Genomic DNA, 20,224 nt, shown 5'->3' with positions numbered 1-20,224 from the left:
AACACTTACTTACATTTATCAGTTATTTACAAAGGATATTTTTAAAGAGATGAATAAACATCCAGATTAAAAGATACATTGGGTGAAGTCTGGAAGGATCCTTAGTGCAAGAGCTTCTGCCCCTGTGGAACTGGAGTGCTCTACCTCCTGACACATGGATGAGTTTTTGTTCACCTTCCTATAAGCCTCCACATGTTCAGCTTTTTGAAAGCTCTCCAAACTCTGTCTTTTGAGGTTTCCATGGAGGCTTCGTTAGGTAAACATGACTAATTAAACCTTGGCCAGTAGTGATGAACCTAACCTTCAGCCTTTCTCCTATCCCCAGAGGTTGGGGGTAGGACTAAAAGACACAACCTTCTAATCCTGCCTTGATCTTTCTGATAACCTGTCCCATCCTGCAGCTACCTAGGGGCTGCCAGCCATCAGTCAATGATTAGCACACAAAAATACATCACTTTGGAAATTGTAAGGATTTAAAAGATTGTGTGTCAGGAAATAAGGTCAAAGACCAAACATATTTTATGATATCACAGGGCCATATTTCTCTCTTCTTTGTATTATACATTTTTTTCCCTAGGATTTGGGTATTTGTAAAAACAGCTATCTCTTTCAGTCATTGTGTACTACATTTTTGCAAAGGACAATTTTCACCAATCACCCCAGCTGGAGGTTCTAGGACCTCTCTAATCTTTTCTGGTCTCTGTTCACTCTGGTGTCTGCTTATAGAACTGCAGTTCTAAAATGTTGCTGTCCTGTGTTCAGCAGCTTCTAAACTCTGCTGTTGTTCCTGTCTGTGCTCTTAGGTGAAATAGGAACTAATCCTTGGGAAACCCCTAGATAAGCCAGAAAGTTTGAGGCACAGTCCACTCTTTTTTTTTTTTTTTTTTTTGAGATGGAGTCTTGCTCTGCCACCCAGGCCGGAGTGCAGTGGCATGATCTCGGCTCACTGCAAGCTCCACCTCCTGGGTTCATGCCATTCTCCTGCCTCCACCTACTGAGTAACTGGGACTACAGGCGCCCGCCACCACGCCTGGCTAATTTTTTGTATTTTTAGTAGAGACAGGGTTTCACTGTGTTATCCAGGATGGTCTCGATCTCCTGACCTCATGATCTGCCCGCCTTGGCCTCCCAAAGTGCTGGGATTACATGTGTGAGCCACCATGCCCGGCAGTCCACTCTTGCTCCAATCCCAGAGATGAGTGATACTTCTCCTACCTGCACATCTGTCTATAGGCTTTCTGTGAGAAGAAAAATATGGCTCTATCCTGCCCAAGCCCACAGGCAGTTAGACCTTATGGTTATCTTCCCTTGTTCCCTGAAAATCGCTGTTATTCTGTTCTTTTTCAGGGTGCGCTGATTTCATATTGTTCAAACACACATGTTTTACAATTAATTTGCACAATAGTGGTCCTGAGGTGATGTACATTCTCAGCTTATGAAGATAACAGGATTAAGAGATTAAAGTAAAGATAGGAATAAGAAATTATAAGAGTATTATTAGGGAAGTGGTAAATGTCCATGAAATCTTCACAATTTATGTTCAGAAATTGAAGTAAAGACAGGCGTAAGAAATTATAAAAGTATTAATTTTGGGAACCGATAAGTGTCCATGAAATCTTCACAATTTATGTTCTTCTGCCTTGGCTCCAGCCAGTCCCTCCGTTCAGGGTCCCTGACTTCTTGCAACATTATATAATGATAAAATGATTAATTCAACAAAAATATATAACAATTATAAATATATATGAACTGAACTCTAGAGCTTTAAGATTCATAAAGCAATTACTACTAGAACTAAGAAAAGAGATAGAAAACAACAAAATAATAATGAGGGAATTCAACACTCTATTGACAGCACTAGACAGATCATCAAGGCAGAAAGTCTACAAAGAAAGACTGGATTTAAGCTGCACTCTAGAACAAATGAGCCTAAACAAATGGGCCTAACAGATATTTACAGAACATTCTACTCAACGACTGCAGAATATTCATTATTCTCATCAGCACATGGAACATTCTCCAAGATAGGCCATATAATAGACCATAAAACAAGTCTCAATACATTTTTAAAAATCAAAGTCATATTAAGTATCTTCTCAGATCATGGTGGAAAATAAACCTAGAAATCAATTCCAGAAGAAACCCCTAAAACTATACAAATATGTAGAAATTAAACAGTCTGGTATACATCTGCTATAGATGATATGGTTTGGCTATGTCCCCACCCAAATCTCATCTTGAATTGTAGCTCCCATATTTCCTATGTTTTATTGGGGGACCTGGTGGGAGATAATTGAATCATGGGGGTGGTTTCCCCATACTGTTCTCATGGTAGTGAATAAGTTTCACAAGACCTGATGATTTTATAAGGGGTTTCCCCTTTTGCATGGCTCTTGTTCTCTCTTGCTTGCCACCTTGTAAGATGTGCCTTTTGCTTTCTGCCATGATTGTGAGGCCTCCCCAGCCATGTGAAACTGTGAGTCCATTAAACCTCTTTTTCTTTATAAATTACCAGTCTTAGGTATGTCTTTATCAGCAGTGTGAAAACAAACTAATACAATGGAATACTGCTCAGCCATAAAAAAGAATAAAATAATGTATTTTGCAGCAATTTGGATGCAGCTGGAGACCATTACTCTAATTGAAGTTACTTGGGAATCAAAAACCACATACCACATTTTCTTGCTTACATGTGGGAGCTAAGCCATGGATATGCAAAGGCATACAGAGTGGCATAATAAACATTGGAGACACAGAACAGAGTAGGTTGGGAAGGGGGTGAGGGATGAAAAACTAACTATTGGGAACAATGTACACTACTCAGGTGATTGGGGCACTAAAATCCTAGAGTTCACCACTATACAATTCATTCATGTGATAAAAGACCACATGTAGTCCTAAATTTCTGACAGTTTAAAAAAAATAAAATATAAGTATATGTAGTAAATATTCTTCCAATATTTCTTTGAATGAACTTAGCTTCTGGCAGAACTGTCACATAGGTTTAATGACCTGTGGAATAAGAGCAGTTATGGAAGAAAAAGTTAAGTGAAAACGATTAATCTACATCTGTCGCTCAGCACCCCACTCTCAGAGATAGCTAATCAGATGTAATTTCACCTTTCTGGGGAGAATTTCAGATATTAGTGTGACCATTAAAGGTTTTAAAAATAAAAGGGTGGTGGTCCCTTTCATATTTTCATTTTTTATTCATTTTGTTTTTAAACAGTTTTATTGAGATGTAATTCACATAACACAAACTTTACCCATTTAACCCTGATACCAAAGCCAAAGACACTGCAAGAAAAGGGAACTACAACTCAATACTCCTGATGAACATGAATGCAAAAATTCTGAACAAAATACTAGCAAATTGAATCCAACAGCACATTAAGAAGAACATGCACCATGACCCAGTGTTACTTATTCTTTATTGGTGGATGACATCAATTATTTATTTTATGTCTGATCCTCTTTTGTCTTTTTGAGCAGTCAGATTTCTACAAGTATAATTAAAATGTATCATAAAGCATTTACATTGAAAAAGTATATAAAATAAATGTGAAAATTTCCTCTTTCATTATGGCTTATAGCATCCAGGTGTAGTACCTTAAAAATTTGATATACGAAATTCAATGTGGTGTACTAGACAAGAAATAAACAATTATTCAGAATGAGAATTAGAGAAGCCTTTTGTAGGTGGTGGGTAACAAAACTTTAAAAGCAAGAGGCGGAAGGTCACTTGGCAAATGGTGTATTAAATTTATTTACTCATTTAAAGTGTACAATTCAATATTTTTAGTATATTCCCAGTCATTCAATGATGACCTCAAAATAATTTTAGAAATCTTTTTCATCCTCTAAAAAATTCCATTTCCTTTTGCAATCATTTTGAATTACCTCCTCTACCCTAGCCCTATGAAAACTCCAGTTTACTTTTATTCTCCATAGACTTGCCAACTCTGTGCATTCATATAAATGCAGTCATATCATGTAGCAGTTGTCCATATTTCATTTATTTAGCTGAATATTGTATATACATCATTTTATTCATTCATTTACTAGTTATTGAAATATAGGTTGTTTTCACTTGTTTGATTTTCTGAATAATGCTACTATGAACATGCATACAAGTTTTTGTTGAGCAGAATATGCATTTTGCTGTTGTTGAATGGTGTGTTATATAGATACCTGTTAAGACTAGTTGATTCACTTGGCTAAGTCTTCCATTTTTCTTTACTTTTCTACTTAGTTGTTCTATTTATTATTGCATACAGGATAATGAAATTATTGAATGTTTATTTCTGTCTTTGTATTTGTCAATTTTTGCTATATTTTGAAATGTTGTTAGGTGTATACATGCTTGAATTGTTATATTTTCTTAATCAGTTGACTCTTGTGTCACTATGAGATATATATTTTTCTATGTAAAAATTGTTTTTTGTTTGAAAATCTGTTTTGTCTTAATGTAGACATGTGAGCTCTTTTATGGTTGATGTCTTCCTGGAATCTCCTTTTCTATCTTTTTATTTTCAATCTCTTTGCATCTTTGAATTTAAAGTAGGTCTCCTGTAGACACCATACACTTGGGTCTTGCTTTTTAAAATTTTAACTGACCATCTCTACATTTTGATTAAATTGATTAATTCATTCCCATTTAATGTTATTATTAACGTGGTTAGATTTCCATCTGCCTTTTTGTGTTTTGTTTTACATATATATCCTACTTTTTTTTGTTTCTTTGCTTCTTCTTTACTGCTTTTTTGTATTACTGGATATTTTCTAGTGTAAGTCCCTTAATATTTTGAAAATAATTTGAGTTATTTTTAAAATAATTGTTCTATGACTTACAATGTGTTTATTAATTTATCAAAATCCACTTCTGATTTATCCTAACTTAATTTCAGTGAAATACAGACAATTTACTCCTATAAAGATTCAGTCTTTCCACCATTTTGGGGTTTATTATTTTTGTGCATATTACATCTCTATATATTACATACTCAAAAATTCACTCTAAATAATTACTATCACATAGTATTATTTACTGTAGCTTTGTAATAGGTCTGGAAGTTGAGTAATGTCTGTCCTCCAACTTTGTCGTTCTTCTTTGATATTGTGTTGGCTACTCTGGTTTTTCTGCCTTTTCATATAAACTTTACAGTCAGTTAGTCAATATCTACAAAACAACTTACTAGGATGACATTTGGGATTGGATTAAATTTATAATTGATTTTTGTTTTATCCATTTTATTATTTTATCTCTTTGCATTTCTGTTTTCAAAGTTTCTACTGACATATCTTCAAGCTCAATGATTCTTTCCTTGGCCATGTCTAGTCTACCAATGAGTTCATCAAAGGCACTCTTCATTTCTGTTACAGTGTTTTTGAATTTTAATTGTTCTTTTAAATTTTTTCTTAAAGTCTCCATCTCTATTCTTACATTACCCATCTTTTCTTGCATATTATTTACTTTTTCATTATAGCCCTCAGCATATTATTTATCATTATTTTAAATTCTCAGTCGAATAATTCCAAAATTTGTGTCATAGCTAAGTCTGGTTTAATGCCTGTTTTGTCTCTTAGAGTGCTTTTGCCTTTCATCATGCCTTATAATTTTCTTGTTGCTGTTGAAAGCTGGACATAATGCAGCAAGTAAAAGGAACTGAAGTAAATAGGCCTTAAATGTGAAGATTCACATTTTTCTGGCTAGGAATTAGCCTGTTTAGTATGTGTTGTAATGTAGTGTCAGAGCTAAGATTTTTCTCTTTATGGCCATATTATTGACTCCTTATTTTCTTTAGATTTTCTTAGAGACTCTCCAAATAGGATGTGAGCCTTGTAGCATTTTTTAGCTGTAATTCACAATGTTTATAGAGGAGCCCTATTGATGTGATGGTAAGGTGTCAGAGAAGGGAAATAATTTTATAGATTGTCTTAGTCTTTTAATGAGCTTGAGTTGGTATTTCTCTTCCCACACATCAAGGGCTAGATAGGGCTGGAGTTGTGTGGTAAAATTGTTTCCCTTGAAGAGCAGACCTTAAGGAGAACAGAGAGCTCAGTGCCTATTTCAAAATGCTTACTGTTCTCCTCCCGCTACTGGATGCATAGCAGGGTTTTTCTCTGGTCCTGAGCATGAGAACCTAAAACTCAAGAAAGCATTCCCTCACCCCCTGCCAATCCCCACTCATCCCCCCCAACCCCCACCATCAAGACTGACTTCCTCAGACGTCTTAACTGTCAAGTGAATCTACACTGAGCTTCCAGCATTTCATCAATTACAGTTTAAAGTATTTCTACCAATATTGGCTCCAGCTGCTAGTTTTGTTCTGGACTTTTCTGCTCCTGATAAGTTGTGATTCTCAGTGTTTGCCCTCCAGCCTCTAGTTTTAGGGCAGCAATTTTTCCTGTGACCTCAATCCTCTGATGGCTCTAAGAAGAGATGTTTGTCAGATTTTTTTCTTGTTCTGAGGACCGGAGTCATGATTTCTCAACCTTTTACATATTCGACCGGAAAGTGGAAGTCTCACACAATGTATTTTTGAAAAATAAATATGAAATTCTGATGTACAATTTACATGTTATAGGTCATGAAAGAATTCATACTTATATCTTACCTGTTTGACATAGTTTTTATAACTTACATTAAACATTTTGTATGATTCATTCTATAATTGTTTGCTACCTACTATTGCTAGATACTGAGGATATAATAATGAGGAAATGGAAGCAATGTGGTCTATATTTTTGTGGATCCTCTATAGTTATGGTCTCTCTCTCTCTTTTTCTCTCTCTCTCTCTTTTTTTAGACGGAGCCTCGCCCTTCACTCTGTCGCCCAGGCTGGAGTGCAATGGTGTGATCTCAGCTCACTGCAACCTCTGCCTCCCGGGTTCAAGCGATTGTCCTACCTCAGCTTCCTGAGTAGCTGGGACTACAGGTGTGTGCCACCAAGCACGGCTAATTTTTGTATTTTTAGTAGAGATGGGGTTTCACCGTGTTAGCCAGGATGGTCTCAATCTCCTGACCTCGTGATCCTCCTGCCTCAGCCTCCCAAAGTGTTGAGATTACAGGTGTGAGCCACCGCACCCGGTCCTCTCTCTCTCAATCTTTTTTTGTTTTTAAAGTAATGAGGAGATTTAACTTTTACGTATAACAGGAGGAACTTTAGAAGTGAGAAAGTCAAGAATTATGTAGTGACTCAGTGATTTCATGGCACTTTACTTGTGTCTCTGCCAAGTCCTCATGGTTGCAAGAAGGTTGCCAGTGCTCCTAGTCAAGGAGAGATCCCAAAGAAGGAAAAGGGAAGTGGGTGAAGCAATACCTTTATATTAATTATTTTCCTTCACACTTAAACACAGATCCAAGTGGTTTAATAGCAATGAATATCCAGTTGAAGCTACAGATTTATCATTTTCGGCACAATTAATGTGTGTGTTGTCTTAACTGTAATTTTATGAGACCTATACACATTGACAGTATCATCAATTTTTTTCTGTTTGGACTCATGTAAATACAATAAAAGAAAATTGCTGAAAAATATTTAAATAAATGTAGCAACAAAGGTATATATCTGAAGCTAGTGGCATTGACTGTGGTACTTACTAGGATGTATAATCATGAAATATTTCAATTATTGATTTACATATAAAAATATATTTGATATATGAGTAAGAGAACATGATGACTTTATATAAAGTATAAGTATTGTGTGAAAAAGCTGAATAATTAAAAACTGAACTGAAAGGTATACTTGGGTCAACCAAATACTAAAGTAAAAAAGAAGCATACAAATCTAGAAAAAAATTATCCAAGGTTTGAAGGTGTACAATAAAACCAGTTAAGCATGGGCGTTAAATCTAAATTAATTAACCTAACAGACTTACAAAACAGTATGAATGTAATAACTAATCCTTAAAAAAGAAATTGAAAACCTAGAGAAAATTAGTGATTATAACAGCAATAATAATAACAGTGTGATTCAGAGATCTTTATTTTAGAAACCAAAAATGCAATAGGGTGAGGAGGTAAGAAAGGAAGTAAAATAGGTAAATTTCTTAAATTTTCAGGATGTATACTTTTTAATTATTGATGTTGCAAAAGTTAGTTTTGAATCATTTCTCTGTGAATTCAGCGTTATTCTTTTTTGTAGTTTGACCATAAATCCTGTTTTATATACAGTGTATAAAGGGTATATAAAACAAAACTAGGAGAGTATCAATGGCATATAACACTTATATTTTCCTCAATATCTCCAATATCACTCTTAAAATGTAGTTAAGATTACAGTTTAATGCTTGTCTAATATGTCTTAGAGAACGTAGTAAGCATTTTATAAATATTGCCTCATTTAATCTTAAGAGACTTTCAATAAAGCAGGAATGATACAGAGAAGCACCAGTATAGGACAAGGTCAATTTATTAATATCTCTCTCATTTAGACATAGATATGGAAAAGGAGGCAGAAAACAAGTTACCTTCACTGGTAAGTCAAATTTTTGTAGGTCTAAGAGAGTGAAGTAAGGGGTAAACAAGCCTGTATAGAATAAATCCAAGATACACAGAAAATAACAGGAGTATGACCTGTTTGAGAAGTGAAGAAGGTGAAAGGTGCAAAAGAGGGCAGAATACATCAACTGGGAAGCATAAGAGAGTGTGGGTAAAGAATAAGGAAATTCTGGAGAGAGAGGAAAGTTATGAAGCAGCCATAGATGTTGGGAGCTACACCAATAGGAAGCTACACCAGTAAGAATCAAGGAAGAGATGGACACATGGATACACACACAAACACACACACACACAGGTGTTTGACAAGATAAGACCCAGAAGCTACAACATCAGTGAAAGCTTATCTAATAGAAAGACAAAGAATGTCTAATTATGGCATTCAAAGGCAATCGGGGAAACTTTTCATATTTTAAATAACAATAAACCATTGAAGGAGTAGTTGTTGGGACATAATCTAGAATCTTTTAAAATGTTTTTATTTTTAATTTGTATGGGTACATAGTAGGTGTATATATTTATGGGTTACATGAGGTGTTTTGATACAGGCATGCAATGTGAAATAAGTACACCGTGGAAAATATGGTATCCACCCCCTCAAGCATTTATCCTTTGTGTTACAAACAAATCAATTCCATGCTTTTAGTTATTTTAAAATGTACAACTGTTATTATTGACTATAGTCACCCTGTTTTGCTATCAAATAGTATGTCTTATTCAAAGTATTTTTTTTACCCATTGACCATCCTCACCTCCACCCCAGTCCCTCACTACCCTTCCCAGCTTCTGATAACCATCCTTCTACAGTGTATGTTCATCAGTTTGATCGTTTTCATTTTTAGATCCCACAAATAAGTAAGAATGTGTGATGTTTGTCTTTCTGTGCCTGACTTATTTCACTTAACATAATGATCTCCAGTTTCATCCATGTTATTGCAAATGACAGGATCTCATTCCCTTTTTATGGCTATATAGTACTCCATTGTGTGTAGGTACCACATTTTAAATCTAGAATCTTCTTGGACTTCCTTATTCATATTGGAATGCTTAATTATTTTTAATTACTTATATGGAAGAGCACCATAAGGTGTTCAGGGCTTGAAAGACCCTGAAGGTTTTAATCTGTCTCTCATACAACTCTAGCTATCATTTCTTTTTTATCCCCCATGTCTGTGTAAGGATCACTAGCATTCAAGTAAGGTCAAACAAATATTAAACATCATGGTCACAAAGGCAAAAACTGACACAGAAAATTAATGGTCCTTTAACCCAAAGTCATAGCCTTCTGAATCATATGAACTTTCCTGAACACACTGAAATCCTCATTTTCATTGTTGTACTTCAGAATTTACTTCCTTGCCCTGTTTAGGAAAAGGTCATAGGCCTCACAGTGACTACATTTCTTCATTCCTTCTAAACTTACTTCCTCTTCATGCTTACTTTCTCCTTCCCTTGCTAGCCCTAGAGACAGTAGCCAGGGAAGGAGGGCTGGGGAAGGAAGAAGAACATGGCAAGAGGGAAAAAATGCAACCTCAGATTCTCCTAAATAATAAACTCAGCATTTCCTCTCACACTGTTTTGCTGATTCCAAAGGGACTTGCCTGGTACGTCCTGCTGACACACATTTTCTTTCACTCCTGTTGCTTTCCTCCCTGTTCTGCTTTCCCATATCTTTCTTAGTCACTTATGTTTTTGTCTTTCTGAAGTAATTTTGGACACTGTGTGCAAGTGCACATTTTCTAAAACATTACAAATCTAAAATGTCCTACCATCCTCACACATGACAGATGGGTTGGTTGATAACTATTGGGTCATAAACATTTTCTTACAATAATCCATTACTCTATATTCATTGTCACCTGTTGCGGAAAATAAGTCTCAGGCCAGTATAATTTTGTTCCTTTACATTATAGTTTACCTATTTTTAAAATTTATGATGTTTTTCCTCAGATTTTTTTCTTGTGTACTTAAAATGTTGCCAAATAATATGAATGAGTCTCTTTTCATTATTTATTTCCCAAAATACAATGATCCTTTTAAATCTACATGTTTAATTTATCTTTCTCCTTTTAGAAAACTTTTGTTATTCCAATCAAATTCTTGATTATTTGTTTTATCCCATTTACTGTGATTCATACTTAAGGAAGAGCTCTATTCCTTTGGTTGTATTATTCATATCTGCCCCCTATAGATTATTTCTGTCTTACTCCTCAATAGTCTAATGGAGTTTCTCAGTTTTATCTTCCTGTTATAAATTTATTTTTCTGGACTGTCAATTATCTTTGCTTGTTCTAATACAGATTTTAATTATAGTATTACATTTTTAATGTTCCACAAGGCTTTTTAACTTCACCAAGCCCCCATTCCAACTCTTACCCTTTATATTATCTTGCTCCCTTCCCGTGTGTGTTTGTTTATGTCTCATAAAGGTCACAACATTTGTATACCTACTGAGGATGACAAAATATCTAACGATTGTTCTGCCTCCTTCCTTTCCTCAGGTGTTGCTTGCCCTTCATGTTGACAGTCCTCATCTTACCTATTACTTTTTAGTAAATATAATGCTGACTTTGTTTTTGTTTCTTCAGTAGGTAAAGTATGCACATACAGGTTTTCCTTATGTTTACTTCCTCATAACTACAGCGGGAGGACAGTTTGATGGGCACTGCTTCCTATGCAGTTCCAATTTCTGGAGGATATTACTTTACTTTAGCCCAGCTGGACTTAAGTACATTGCCATTCAATGCTTACTGTCTGGTTTTCACATGTTCAATTTATGGAATATTTTGAAAATTAAAACTCATTCCCATTATTCATACAAGATGTGGACATATTTCAGTTCATTTTCTACCACCTATCAGTAATTTTGGTATCATAGTTTTCAAAAGGGTATCATAATGGTTTCCTTCAAAACCAGAGAAAATAGAATGGTGGCTTCCCAGTTTTTTCAGGTAAATATAGGTACAGACTTTGTATTCTTGAGGCAGAAATAGAGAGTAGGAAAAGGATGAGAGATTAGTGAGACAATTATAAACATAATCATAAAATAGAAGATTGTTGTTGTGTCAAACATGATTTCACCCACCCAATACTAGAACGTATAATTAGCTAGAGTCCACATAACAAAACTTTAGGTAATTTAATTGTCTTCATCATAGCAACTAACATTATTTGAGCTGAAGTACAGGTCTGAGCAGTGGATCTTGACCCTTTGGTGTACTATTCAAAATTTTCACAATCTCCTCCAAATTCTCAGTTAATGTTACCTCCAATTACCAGGAAAAATAACAGAAATACTATTCAGAGAAAAGGGAGGAAACTAATTATGTCACTCTTACACAACTAAGACATTTGTTCTTAGATATATTATTTTATTCTAGTAGTTTTCTGATAACTGGTGGGACAGAAAATGTAATTTCAAACACTGGATAGATCTGGACAGTCCTGATTTTTAAATTGCATATATTTAAAGTATTACAACATGAAGTATTGATATACATATACAAGTGAAATGATTAGTACAGTCAAGCAAATTAACATATCCATCATCTCATATTTCATTTTTTTGTGGCTAAAGTAGCTAAAATCTTAGTAAATTTCCAGTATTCAATACTGTATTATTAACTACAGTCTACATGCCGCACACTAGAGCTCTAGGTTTATTTATCCTACATAACCGAAACGTTGTATCCTTTGACTTCCATCTCCTCATTTTCCCCACCGTCACCTGTGGCCCCGGTAACCATCTTTCTACTCTCTGTTTCTATGTATTTGAGTTTTGTAATTAAAAAATAATCTTCCACATGTAAGTGAGTTCACATGGTATATTTTTCCTGTGTTTGGCTTTTTTTCACTTAGCATGATGTCCTCTGGGTTCACCTATATTCTTGAAAGTGGCAGGATCTTTTTCTTTTTTAAAGCTGAAGAATATTCCTCTCTGTGTATGTGTGTGTGTGTGTCCTACAATTTTTTTATCCATTCTTCCATCGACAGACAGGTTGTTTCTACCTCTTGGCTACTGTGAATAATGCTGTGGTGAACACAAGAGCACAGTGTCTTTACAAGGTGCTGATGGCATTTCCCTTGGGTATATGCCCAGAAGAGGGATTGCTGGGTTACACGGTGGCTTTTTTAAAAAATTCCATTAGAAACCTCCAAATTTTTTTTCCATAATGGCGGCACCAATCTACGTTTCCACCAACAGCGTACAAGTGTTCCGTTTTCTGCGCATCCTCACCAACACTGTTTTATCTCTTGTCTTTTTGATAGTAGCCATCCTAATAGATGTGAGGTGACAGCTCATTGTGGTTTTTATTTCCATTTCCTTCATGTTTCATGATGTTGAGCACCTTTTGCTACACTTGTTGGCCATTTTTACTTCTTCTTTGGAGAAATATCTGGTCAGGTTATTTGCCTACATTTTAATAGGATTATTTGTATCTTTTGCTATAGAATTGTTTGAGTTCCTTATGTATTTTGGATCTCAACTCTTTTTCTGATATATGCTTCATAGATATTTTCTCCCAGTCCATTGGCTGTCAGTTTTGATCATTTTCTTTGCTGTGTAGAGCGTTTTAGTTTGACATGTTTCCACCTGTTTCTTTCATTCTTATTACCTGTTCTTTTTGGCGAGATATCAAAAAAACCCTTGTCAAGGCCAATATTGAGATTTTCCTGTTTTCCTCTAGGAATTTAATGGTTTCAGGTCTTTAATATCCTTCTAGTTTATTTTTGTGTGCAGTGTAAGACAAGGGTCCAGTTTCATCCTTTTTGCATGTGGATATCGGGTTTTCCAAACACCATGTATTGAAGAGACTATCTGTTCCTCATTGTGTCTTCTTGGTGGCTTTGTCAAAAATTAATTGACTGTACATGCTTAGATTTATTTATGGGTTCTCTATTCTGTTCCATTGGTCCATATCTCTGTATCTCTGTTTTTGTTTGTTTGTTTGTTTGTTGTTTTTTTGAGACGGTGTCTCACTCTGTCACCCAGGCTGGAGTGCAGTGGCACAATCTCGGCTCACTGCAACCTCCGCCTCCCAGGTTCAAGAGATTCTCCTGACTCAGCCTCCCGAGTAGCTGGGATTACAGGTGCCTGCCACCATGCCCGGCTAATTTTTGTATTTTTAGTAGATAGAGATGGGGTTTCACCATGCTGGCCAGGCTGGTCTTGAACTCCTGACTTCAGGTGATCCACCTACCTTGGCCTCCCAAAGTGCTGGGATTACTGGATGAGCCATCATGCCTGGCCTATATGTCTGTTTTTATGTCTGTTTTCATACTGCTTCATTATGCCTCATTTGTGATATAATTTGAGATTAAGAAGTGTGATGCCTTCAACTTTGTTTTCCTCAACACTGTTTTGATTACTTGAAGTATGTTGTGGTTTCACACAAATTTTAGAATGGTTTTTTCTATTTCTATGAAAAATATCTTTTTTTTTTTGGCTGAGTACAGGGGACTTTATTGATGGTAAATGACATGGTGGGGCTCCCTAGGTCTCTCCTTCTTCAGAGGATCTGGAAACTGTGAGGAGAGAAGATTCTGTGTGGTCGGGGACTGAGTGCAGCAGGGAATCCCCAGCAGCTAAGGGTCCCTCTCTTCTTCCTGCGCTCTCCCTGGGGTTAGTGATTGGGGGATTTTACTCCTCAGAGGCCATGTGTACCATGAGTCCATCACCTTGTTACTGTAGGCAAATTCATTGCCATACCAGGAAATGAGCTTGACAAAGTGGTCATTGACGGCAATGCCAGCCCCAGCTTCAAAGGTGGAAGGGCGGGTATTGCTTTTAAATTCCAAAGGGACAAGCTGGTGCTCAGTATAGCCCAGGATGCCCTTGAGGGGTCCTTGGGTGCCTGCCTTACCACCTTTTTGATGTCTGAAGAAACCTGTCTAGCAGGTTTCTCCAGACAAGAGGTCAGTTCCACAACCGACACAGTGGTGCTGGGAACACAGAAGACCATGCCAGTGAGCTTCCCATTAAGCTTAGGAATGACCTTGCCCTCTCATTGCACATTTACTTGGCAGCACCAGTAGATGCAGGAATGGTGTTCTGGAAAGCCCCATGGCTGTCATGCCAGAGTTTCCTGGAGGGGCCATCCACAGTCTTCTGGGTGGCAATGATGCTGTGGACTGTGGTCATGAGTCCCTGCCTGATGCCAAAGTTGTCATGAATGACCTTGGCCAGGGGATCTAAGCAGTTGGTGGTACAGAAGGCATTGTTGATGACTGTGAGGTTGTTTTCATGCTTATGGTTCATGCCCATCACAAACATGGGGACATCTGCAGAGGGGATGGAGATGATGAACCTTTTGGTTCCCCTCTCCAGGTGAGCCCCAGCCTTTGCCAAGGTAGTGAAGATGCCATTGGACTCCGTGACATAATTAGCACCAGCATTATCTCATTTGGTTTTGGTGAGCTTTCACTCCTGGAAGATAGTGACGGGATTTCCATTGATGACAAGCTTCCCATTCTCAGCCTTGATGGTACCATGGAACTTGCTATGGGTGGGATCATAATGGAACATGTAGACCATGTAGTTGAGGTCAATGAAAGGGCCATTGGTGGTAACAATATCCACTTTGCCAGGATTAAAAGCAGCTCTCATGAACAGGCACCTAATATGGCCAAATCCATTTACTCCTGCCTTCACTTTCACTCTGGTGTCTCAGGAAGAGGGCTGATGCTGCATAAGAAAATTGGATATTTGTCCAATGGGAGAAGCAGGGAGGTCGCTGGAATTTTGATGGGGTTGCACTGAAAATGCTTATCATTTTAGGTGGTATAAACAGTCCTAATATCTTGAGACCAAAGATGTCAGGTATTTATAACTGTTCTTTCCAGTTCCTTCTAGATACCCTCAGCTAAGACAACTAAAAAACATGCACAAGCCTTATATATGAAATAAGGAAAGTATAAAATGCTGATGTTACAATTACAATTGTTAAAAAGCTGGTGATAATTCTTTTCAGAGATACAACATACCTACTGTTGACACACACTTAAAGTATTTAACCTGGAAACAAATTACTTGCTGGGGCTATAATGCTATCACATGAGATAGGAGCCCAACTTAATATACTACTATTATTAGCTCATATATCCCATCTCCCAATCTTTTCTAAAAATTATTTTACTTTAAGTTCCCAGATACATGTGCAGAATGTGCAGGTTGGTTACTTTGGTATATGTGTGCCTTGGTGGTTTTCTGCACTATTGACCCATCCTCTAGGTTCCCTCCCCTCACCCACAAACCCTCAACAAGCCCTGGTGTGTGTTGTTTCCCTCCCTATGTCCACGTGTTCTCATTGTTCAACTTCCACTTATGAGTGAGAACATGCAGTATTTGGTTTTCTGTTCCTGTGTTAGTTTGCTGAAGATGATGGCTTCCAGCTTCATCCATGTTCCTGCAAAGGACATGATCTCATTCCTTTTTATGGCTGCATGGTATTCCACAGTGTAGATGTACCACATTTTCTTTTCCAGTCTGCCATTGATGCATATATTCTCTTTAAATTGATTCCAACAGAAGTTGTGTTTCCTTTTTTTTAACCTAGAAGAATAAGCTTGGATAAAAGTTATGTTTTTCTTAATAAAGAGACATATTTCTTTTTTTCTTTTTTTTAAATTATACTTTAAGTTCTAGGGTGCATGTGCACAACGTGCAGGTTTGTTACATATGTATATATGTGCCATGTTGGTGTGCTGCACCCATTAACTCATCATTTACAGTAGGTATTTCTCCTAATGCTATCCTTCCCCCCTCCCCCCACCCCACAACAGGCCCCGGTGTGTGATGCTCCCCATCCTCTGTCCAAGTGTTCTTGTTGTTCAATTCCCACCTATGAGTGAGAACATGTAGTGTTTGGTTTTCTGTTCTTGCGATAGTTTGCTCAGAATGATAGCTTCCAGCTTCATCCATGTCCCTGCAAAGGACATGAATTCATCTTATTTTATGGCTGCATAGTATTCCATAGTGTATATGTGCCACATTTTCTTAATCCAGTCTATCATTGATGGACATTTGGGTTGGTTCCAAGTCTTTGCTATTGTGAATAGTGCCGCAATAAACATACGTGTGCATGTGTCTTTATAGCAGCATGATTTATAATCCTTTGGGTATATACCTAGTAATGGGATGGCTGGGTCAAATGGTATTTCTAGTTCTGGATCCTTGTGGAATTGCCACACTGTCTTCCACAATGGTTGAACTGGTTTACAGTCCCACCAACAGTGTAAAAGTGTTCCTATTTCTCCACATCCTGTACAGCACCTGTTGTTTCTTGACATTTTAATGATTGCCATTCTAACTGGTGTGAGATGATATCTCATTGTGGTTTTGATTTGCATTTCTCTGATGGCCAGTGATGATGAGCATTTTTTCATGTGTCTGTTGGCTGCATAAATGTCTTCTTTTGAGAAGTGTCTGTTCATATCCTTTGCCCACTTTTTGATGGGCTTGTTTGTTTTTTTCTTGTAAATTTGTTTAAGTTCTTTGTAGATTCTGGATATTAGCCCTTTGTCAGATGGGTAGATTGTAAAAATTTTCTCCCATTCTGTAGGTTGCCTGTTCACTCTGATGGTAGTTTCTTTTGCTGTGCAGAAGCTCTTTAGTTTAATTAGATCCCATTTGTCTATTTTGGCTTTTGTTGCCATTGCTTTTGGTGTTTTAGTCATGAAGTCCTTGCCCATGCCTATGTCCTGAATGGTATTGCCTAGGTTTTCTTCTAGGGTTTTTATGGCTTTAGGTCTAACATGTAAGTCTTTAATCCATCTTGAATTAATTTTTGTATAAGGTGTAAGGAAGGGATCCAGTTTCAGCTTTCTACATATGGCTAGCCAGTTTTCCCATCACCACTTATTAAATAGGGAATCCTTTCCCCATTTCTTGTTTTTGTCAGGTTTGTCAAAGATCAGATGGTTGTAGACGTGTGGTATTATTTCTGAGGGCTCTGTTCTGTTCCATTGGGCGATATCTCTGTTTTGGTACCAGTAGCATGCTGTTTTGGTTACCGTAGCCTTGTAGTATAGTTTGAAGTCAGGTAGCGTGATGCCTCCAGCTTTGTTCTTTTGGCTTAGGGTTGTCTTGGCAATGCGGGCTCTTTTTTGGTTCCATATGAACTTTAAAGTAGTTTTTTCCAATTCTGTGAAGAAAGTCATTGGTAGCTTGATGGGGATAGCATTGAATCTATAAATTACCTTGGGCAGTATGGCCATTTTCACGATATTGATTTTTCCTATCCATGAGCATGGAATGTTATTCCATTTGTTTGTGTCCTCTTTTATTTCATTGAGCAGTGGTTTGTAGTTCTCCTTGAAGAGGTCCTTCACATCCCTTGTAAGATGTATTCCTAGGTATTTTATTCTCTTTGAAGCAATTGTGAATGGGAGTTCACTCATGATTTGGCTGTTTGTTATTGGTGTATAGGAATGCTTGTGATTTTTGCACACTGATTTTGTATCCTGAGACTTTGCTGAAGTTGCTTATCAGCTTAAGGAGATTTTGGGCTAAGACAATAGGGTTTTCTAAATATACAATCCTGTCATCTGCAAACAGCGACAATTTGACTTCTTGTTTTCCTAATCGAACACCCTTTATTTCTTTCTTCTGCCTGATTGCCCTGGCCAGAACTTCCAACACTATGTTGAATAGGAGTGGTGAGAGACGGCATCCGTGTCTTGTGCCAGTTTTCAAAGGGAATTCTTCCAGTTTTTGCCCATTCAGTATGATATTGGCTGTGGGTTTGCCATAAATAGCTCTTATTATTTTGAGATACGTCCCATCAATACCTAGTTTATTGAGAGTTTTTAACATGAAAGGCTGTTGAATTTTGTCAAAGGCCTTTTCTGCATCTATTGAGATAATCATGTGGTTTTTGTCTCTGGTTCTGTTTATGTGATGGATGATGTTTATTGATTTGTGTATGTTGAACCAGCCTTGCATCCCAGGGATGAAGCCCACCTGATCATGGTGGATAAGCCTTTTGATGTGCTGCTGGATTCCGTTTGCCAGTATTTTATTGAGGATTTTTGCATCGATGTTCATCAGGGATATTGGTCTAAAATTCTCTTTTTTTGTTGTGTCTCTGCCAGGCTTTGGTATCAGGATGATGCTGGCTTCACAAAATGAGTTAGGGATAGTTTCAGAAGTAATGATACCAGCTCCTCTTTGTATCTCTGGTAGAATTCGGCTGTGAATCTGTCTGATCCTGGACTTTTTTTGGTTGGTAGGCTATTAATTATTGCCTCAATTTCAGAGCCTGTTATTGGTCTGTTCCAGGATTCAACTTCTTCCTAGTTTAAGTCTTGGGAGTGTGTTATGTGTTCAGGAATTTATCCATTTCTTCTAGATTTTCTAGTTCATCTGCATAGAGGTGTTTATAGTATTCTCTGATGGTAGTTTGTGTTTCTGTGGGATCAGTGGTGATAGCCCCTTTATCATTTTTTATTGTATCTATATGATTCTTCTCTCTTTTCTTCTTTATTCATCTTGCTAGTGGCCTATTTTGTTAATCTTTTAAAAAAAACCAGCTCTGGGATTCATTGATTTTTTGAAGGGTTTTTTGTGTCTCTATCTCCTTCAGTTCTGCTCTGATCTTAATTATTTCTTGCCTTCTCCTAGCTTTTGAATATGTTTTCTCTTGCTTCTCTATTCTTTTAATTGTGATGTTAGGGTGTCAATTTTAGATCTTTCCTGCTTTCTCTTGTGGGCATTTAGTACTATAAATTTCCCTCTACACACTGCTTTAAATGTGTCCCAGAGATTCTGGTATGTTGTGTCTTTGTTCTCATTGGTTTCAAAGAACATCTTTATTTCTGCCTTCATTTTGTTATGTACCCAGTATTCATTCAGGAGCAGGTTGTTCAGTTTCCATGTAGTTGAGCAGTTCTGAGTGAGTTTCTTAATCCTGAGTTCTAGTTTGATTGCACTGTGGTCTGAGAGACAGTTTGCTATGATTTCTGTTCTTTTACATTTGCTGAGGAGTGCTTTACTTCCAACTATGTGGTCAATTTTGGAATAAGTGCAATGTGGTGCTGAGAAGAATGTATATTCTGTTGATTTGGGGTGGAGAGTTCTGTAGATGTCTATTAGGTCTGCTTGGTGCAGAGTTGAGTTCAAGACCTGGATATCCTTGTTAACTTTTTGTCTCATTGATCGGTCTAATGTTGACAGTGAGGTGTTAAAGTCTCTCATCATTATTGTGTGGGAGTCTAAGTCTCTTTGTAGTTCTCTAAAGACTTTCTTTATGAATCTGGGTGCTCCTGTATTGGGTGCATATATATTTAGGATAGTTAGCTCTTCTTGTTGAATTGATCTCTTTACCATTATGTAATGGCCTTCTTTGTCTGTTTTGATCTTTGTTGGTTTAAAGTCTGTTTTATCAGAGAGTAGGATTGCAACCCCTGCTTTTTTTTGTTTTCCATTTGCTTGGTAGATCTTCCTCCATCCCTTTATTTTGAGCCTATGTGTGTCTCTGCACGTGAGATGGAGCTCCTGAAAGCAGCACACTGATGGGTCTTGACTGTTTATCTAATTTGCCAGTCTGTGTCTTTTAATTGGGGCATTTAGCCTATTTACTTTTAAGGTTAATATTGTTATGTGTGAATTTGATCCTGTCATTATGATGTTAGCTGGTTATTTTGCTCGTTAGTTGATGCAGTTTCTTCCTAGAATTGATGTTGTTTACAATTTGTCATGTTTTTGCAGTGGCTGGTACTTGT

General features: G+C 37.0%; 1 protein-coding gene and 1 pseudogene across 7 annotated transcripts in view; one reads left to right on the top strand and one right to left on the bottom strand.

The window, feature by feature from the left end:
- CD163 (CD163 molecule) overlaps positions 1 to 20,224 on the top strand; it is a 145,316-nt gene that overhangs the window by 28,856 nt on the left and 96,236 nt on the right. For all 7 annotated transcript variants that reach the window (XM_063786267.1, XM_063786268.1, XM_063786270.1 and 4 more), the window contains exon 3: positions 6,810 to 6,938. The gene's annotated coding sequence lies outside the window, so the exon portion shown is untranslated. The remainder of the gene's footprint in view (positions 1 to 6,809; positions 6,939 to 20,224) is intronic.
- Positions 14,145 to 15,125, bottom strand: LOC100610586 (glyceraldehyde-3-phosphate dehydrogenase-like; annotated as a pseudogene).

Source organism: Pan troglodytes, chromosome 10, assembly GCF_028858775.2.
Source record: "Pan troglodytes isolate AG18354 chromosome 10, NHGRI_mPanTro3-v2.0_pri, whole genome shotgun sequence".
Taxonomy (NCBI): domain Eukaryota; kingdom Metazoa; phylum Chordata; class Mammalia; order Primates; family Hominidae; genus Pan; species Pan troglodytes.
The sequence above is the reverse complement of the archived record's forward strand: the minus strand, read 5'-3'. Positions and strand labels throughout refer to the sequence as shown.